Source organism: Papaver somniferum, unplaced genomic scaffold (assembly GCF_003573695.1).
Source record: "Papaver somniferum cultivar HN1 unplaced genomic scaffold, ASM357369v1 unplaced-scaffold_137, whole genome shotgun sequence".
NCBI lineage: Eukaryota > Viridiplantae > Streptophyta > Magnoliopsida > Ranunculales > Papaveraceae > Papaver > Papaver somniferum.
In genome coordinates, this window is record NW_020622934.1 from 2770785 (window position 1) to 2776916 (window position 6132).

At 34.6% G+C, this 6132-nt stretch overlaps 1 long non-coding RNA gene across 2 annotated transcripts; it reads right to left on the minus strand.

Annotated features, from left to right (window-relative positions):
* Positions 1–1829: 1829 nt before the first annotated feature.
* On the minus strand, positions 1830–3325 carry LOC113334477. Of its 2 annotated transcripts, XR_003352830.1 has the most exons (5): positions 3197–3325; positions 2611–2684; positions 2428–2493; positions 2195–2332; positions 1830–2098 (listed from the first exon to the last, which is right to left on the minus strand). It is a non-coding gene; the product is annotated as an uncharacterized LOC113334477 (long non-coding RNA). The 2 variants fall into 2 exon arrangements; XR_003352829.1 differs by lacking the exon at positions 3197–3325 and having other exon boundaries at positions 2611–2889.
* Between the last annotated feature and the right edge of the window lie 2807 nt (positions 3326–6132).

Sequence of the window (6132 nt, forward strand, 5' to 3'; positions counted from 1 at the left end):
TCTAATTTTATGTTTCCAGTACTGTGTATGAATAGAAATTCAGTACAACACATACCTGTCAGCAGGGGGTATGAATTTCACCATCTTTCCAGCACGTCCTGTTCTACCAGACCTATGATAAAAATCTCCTAAGTGCTAGGAAGCTCGTAATGTATCACCTGTATATAAAGAGATGATATTACTAAACAAGAGATTGATGATACGCAAGACATATAGTAAGGATGTACCCTGACTCTCAAATGGAAAGTATCCTTCCCAGCAAACTTGGTCATGTACTTTTTGCCAACACCATAAATTCTAATGGACACAGAAAGGGAACTCACCAAATAGACACAAAAAGGAACTCATCAACTCCTTTATTTTTCATGCCAACATCATAAATCCTAAACTTGGTCATGTACTTGACTTTGGGTAAGGCTTGTTCTTAATCTGCCTATAACACCTAGCAGGTCCTGCAATATTTAACCAATACAACAAGTATAAGAAAAAAATACTCAAACCTTGCTCCAATAACTCATATCGTATGTCAATAATGAGTAACAAAGATAACTTGCAATTTGGTAGCACATAGCTCATGTCATATCATAAACAGACAAATAAAATGAGAAAGAAAACAAATCGGTGAATGAGAGCTAAATTTCTTAAATGCACTGGTTTGCATGGCTTTCCAATTTAGCCAGTTTTATATACAAGAGGAATTCTCAATTTGGTAGATAGAAGCATAAACGGAAAGGCAGTAGAATCACAAGAGGCACCAAGGCTTCTAATTCAGTCCGACTAAATAGATCAAAGAAAAACAATATTCCTTAGCCAAAATTAAACAACATTAGATACTCGATATGGGAGTTGCAAGTACATCACTTTCTATATATTCAGCAACAATCAACAAAGGCTTTTGCCTCTGAAATCACAAATGAAGTAAAAAAAAAATCATCACTATATGAACAGATATTACCAAGTCAACATATCTAAATTAAATAGTGTATAAGTTCAGTTGTGTTTATTTCTATGTTATAGATTACTTTCATCATTTCTAAAATAAACATTACAAATCTTCCTTACTCACTTGTTGTCATTGCATATCATTACACTTCACCCTCCAAAAAAATACTTCAACAATCTTTGATTCACTCCCCACTATTTGTCTTGAAGCCTTCATGGATGGAGTCAAGACAAGTTAAAAAGTATACGAAGAAAGCAGTGGAAGCATTACTAACAATAGCGAAAGAGCCAATATGTTGTTGTAGCATATATATCAATAAATGTGTCTGTATACCTTGTGAATTCTTCGCTTCAAGTTTCCATCACATGTTGTAACGATGTACATTTGTGCTACATTCAGAAGAAGAAAGGTTCGTATAAACAGGAAAGCAAGATAAAGAGTATAAACAAGAAAGAAAAATAAAGAGAAAAACACAACTGAATGGTATAAATTAAATCTGAACCATTCAATATTGAAGTAGAGATGTGATGCCACCATGTATCGATAATAAACATGAACCAACAGGTACTGGTGATGCTTCGTACCTGGGTATCTCTATTCAACTATACAATCATTAGCGTAAGTTCCTTAGTGAGTACATGGCAGTATCGAGGATCCTTTGCGGTACTATCAAACGACAAATGATATTTCACAAAGTTTAGCTTAAGAACAATCCGTGGATTGCAAAAGTTTAGCTTTCTTCTCTAATAAACATGCTAGCAAGTATATTAACACATACTCCCTCCGTCTCTAAAAGATAGGCAGGTTTGTGTGTAAATTTACACACAAACCTGCCTATCTTTTAGAGACGGAGAGAGTACATAACACTAGATGCTAAAGTCTCACACGTTGTTAGCTTTCCAGGCAACATATTGAATTTCTTACCATACACAGCATCCCTAGGATCAACACATACAAATCCATTATACCAATTGTAAAACTAGTAGTCAATTATCTTTCCCGTCGCATTTTAGTACATTAAAGTTAGATAAATCAAAGATAAAATCTCATTAGATAGTTACCATACACCCCTCCAGTGCCAGCAGCCAGGAACAATAAGAACATCAGCTTTCCTCGGTATATCAACTGTTTGAGGAGTACAAGTCATAGTTGATCCTGTGAACCAAATCATGATGCACAATTATGAGAGATACGATTACCAAAAAAAAGAGAGAAACAACTGTGACGGTTTCACTAGAATATTTTTTTTACCTTCTACCAATATACTTCCAATCTAAGCTGACCAAATTTATTGCATCAGATGTGCAGGGGAATTCAAGGTCACACCTCTCATTCCAAGGCTTTTCATTCTCGTACTAGTTTTATCGAGTATAAGTCTTACAATACTCTCTGCAGAGTGAAAATGAAAACAAATATGTTCACTGGCGAAAAAAACCTCAATCTTAAGAACCAAAACTAAAGGAATTTTGAAGCCAAACACTCACTTTCTTTTTCTCTGAGCCCCGTGTCTGTGAAGTACAACACACCCCTGAGCACGACATAGGATTTATCTGCAAGATTTGAGATGAAACTAATCAAAATGATGAAGTGATGAGTATAGGAAAAATTGTAATAGATTCAACAGAAGGGAAAATTGTGTGTTACTTGGAAAGAATGAATACTACTACCTTGATGGTTATTAGTTCAAGAGCAAAAGTACTTCCTCATGGTCGATAAATCTCTAATTTCACTTGACGGGTATCTGCAACAAATCCATCACTAATCTAAGTTTGTTAGAAACCAAATGAAAAGAGTCATAGATAATATAAAGTTCCAAACATTCAAGCTTAACAATTAAGATGAAGGTTTAGATGATCTGATATGAGCCAAATATACGATTGAGTACACTCTGTAAGTCTATCACCCGTATCCAACCAAGCAAAAATCCAACTTTATCCAGTTAATAACAAAAAACACACAAAATTAACAAGCCGAAATCAAGTTTGAGTGGATGCAAACTATAAAATATAAAATAAAAGAATTCAATCATGAACCCTAGAAATTTTTGTTACTTTTTTCCCCAAAAGTAATATCTCAAAAGGAAGATCAAGAAACGATTAATGCAGACATCAACTCTTATCATGAATCATAAAAGAGAGACAAGATGAAATCGAAGCTACTAGGTTACAAAATAGAAAACTTTCTTTTTCTGAAATTTCAATTCAAGATGGATATGTTAATTTATTGAACTAGAACCATAAGGAGAGATTATACCCATCTTTCGATTAATTTTTATTGATGAATCTTCGTTTTATGTTGTTGATGATCTTCATCAAATCTTCTTCATCGATTCAGAGCATATCTTCAATAACTGAAATTGTTGATGGATCTCGTTGAAGAATTGAAGAGGAAGAGGAAGCTAAACCTGATGAAGTTATGAGAGGGTGATTAAGTTGTGAGATTGTAAGAAAAATAAAGTAAAAAAATATCAGAGGTACGAAAGGGGGAGGAGGAGAAGGAGAGAGTTGTTTCCGGAATAGAAATACAGAAAATGGGATAAGACTGATGGAAACTGGGGTTTTAAGGCGTTACCTTGCACACGGGTTGTTCGCACACCTGCAATTCAGGTGTTACTTTGCACATGGTTGAGAAGCACATGTGGTGAGGTCAGCCGTTGCGAATTGCAACAGGGCTAAAAACAATTGCAATTGCACATAACAGTTGCTAATATTTAAGCAGTTGCAAAAACAGTTGCGAATTCGCACTGCGTAAGAGCTGTAGCAAAATTTTGTTGCTAATCAGGAAAAATGGTGTAGTGTATCTTCAAAATCAGAACTATGGTTTGTGGTTGAAGTAGATGCCATGAGAAAGACGAAACAAGAAACAAGAAACTAAACTAAGTGAACAGGGTGAAGAGAAGAAGCAAGGAGAAAGTGAAAAAAAGAAAAACACAAATCACAGCAATGATTAGGAAGAAACCCTAATAGGAGATACAGCCATCAATTGAGATGGAGAGAAAACCATCTAAGCAGATGGAGAGAGGTTCTTTTCTAGATGACTTTCACGTTCTTTCATATTTTGTGGGTTGTATTTTTGTTTGTTTTCGGTTTTGGGAATCTATATAGTGCAACAAATTTAACCCATCGAATGTTCCATCGTCCTGAGAATCTAAATGTAGCTTTTCTGTGCATTAGTATTACGTACATGAACTTTCACTGTTTTATGCTCTATAGATTAGTCGTTTAATTTACAGTTATTGGGGTGAGCCTAGACTTCTTAAACCAGGTTGATAAGACTGACTATGAGAGGAAGAATAGTGGGTTTATAATACTGGAATACCATTCTATTTAAGGATAATATAGGAACCAACCAAAGACAAATTTAACACCAGTGATGGATCGTTTGCATTTTCACTACTGAAGTCTTTTGTCCCACGTGACAGATGGGTGGTTAGAAAGTTGTCAAAATCTGGAGCATTGATCACGGGCAAGGCCAGCCTTAGCGAATGGTCCAATTCCTATGGTACGGGTGTTCCCCTGGGATGGTGTGGAAAAGGTGGACATGGCTGGGTAATTTAATTTGAAGTCCTTTCTCATTTAGTTTGATTAATTATGAATTTATGGTTCTGTAAACTAACAGCCCGTTCAATTGGGAGAATTGGATTCCTAGGGAATGCGCCCAATTCCTTGAACCGAATGGGGCAAATGAACTCTATGTAATTAGGAATTTAGATTCTTAGGAATGCAATTTCCTCCAAAATGATAAATTTCCATTTCATTGGTCCAATGAATGGAATTGGTCCAATGATGTAATGGAATTGGATTCCGGGGTAATAACAAAGATAATTGAATTATCTCAACCGAATATGAATTTTTTGGATAGGAATCCAATTCCAAGAATTGGATTATCTCATAATTGAATTCCTAGGATTCTAATTTTCCCAAACGAACCGGCTATAAGTGTTCTTGGTAGATCATTCAGTACTGACACCTATTTGCTCCGAAATTGGTTTGATTATTCATCAAACACTTACCTACACATTTATTTGAGATTATTTTTGTTTTATTTCGGTTTTCATTCAAAAGTTTCTAAATTTTTTTCATATATTCTGCCTTTAATTTGATGCTCAGCTACAGTTCTTCTACGATGCCTCCACATGGCTGCCTCACTCAGAAATGTTGAAGTTGTTGAGTCTAAAAGTGAAGAAAATTTGTAAATTGATCGCAAATTGATTATTTGTAGAATTCTTTTGTTACTTTTAATGACCACATTTTGTAGCAAGTAAATATGACTATATGGTGGCCTTCAACTAAATATTGGAGGTAACAATTCACACTTACTGGATATATATTTTTAAAATTTTTAGTTGAAGTTAAAAAATTTCCTATATAAGATAACGTGATGTAGAATTGTAGATATTTTGTGACTAAATATAAAAAAAAACAATCAGAAGTTCCAACAACCTAGCATTGTCTTACGCAAATTCTATTCGCAGATGTTAACTCTCATATATAAATTGTTATTTGCATCTGAATTGCAAATTCATTAGGAACTGATAACTTACCTATATTGAGTTTTGATTAGTCAATATTGTTGACGAAATTAAGGATTTGAAAAGCAAAAACTCAATGCTATTTTATCATCACTATGGCATACTCAATGTCTTGATGTACATGGTATTTATGTCTCCACTTCATGGCCTCGACACTGTATATCAACACTGTCATATTGATTTTTGCCAGAACTTACTATTAAGTGCAAAATGGTAAGGCTTTTGTATACTGTAGAGCATTCTACCTATTTAAGGTCTGACCCATGCCATCTGCAGTACCTTGGATGCCTATAAGAAGTTTATAAGTTCATATTTTATTGTTTCCAGAATTTGCCAGTAGTGTTATTCCATGACATGCTTCCTGGGTTTGAGAAATGTGTTTCATTTGTTTCCATTATGTTGATGTGAGATGGCAAATGCTTCATGCTCCTTCTATAATGTGTGCATAATACCAACTAATTTGTAGGTTTATAAGGTACACAGATACACCATGACCTTAGCATGGAAGTAAAGTAACTCTTTATTTTACTTTTTGACACTTGGCATTTTGAAGATATTACAGTAATGTTGCTTTGGTGAGTCATTATTATTATGACTTATTTTGACTTGGTACCCAGAAATGTTATCTGTTTAGTCATCATGTTTGTGGTGTTTCCAG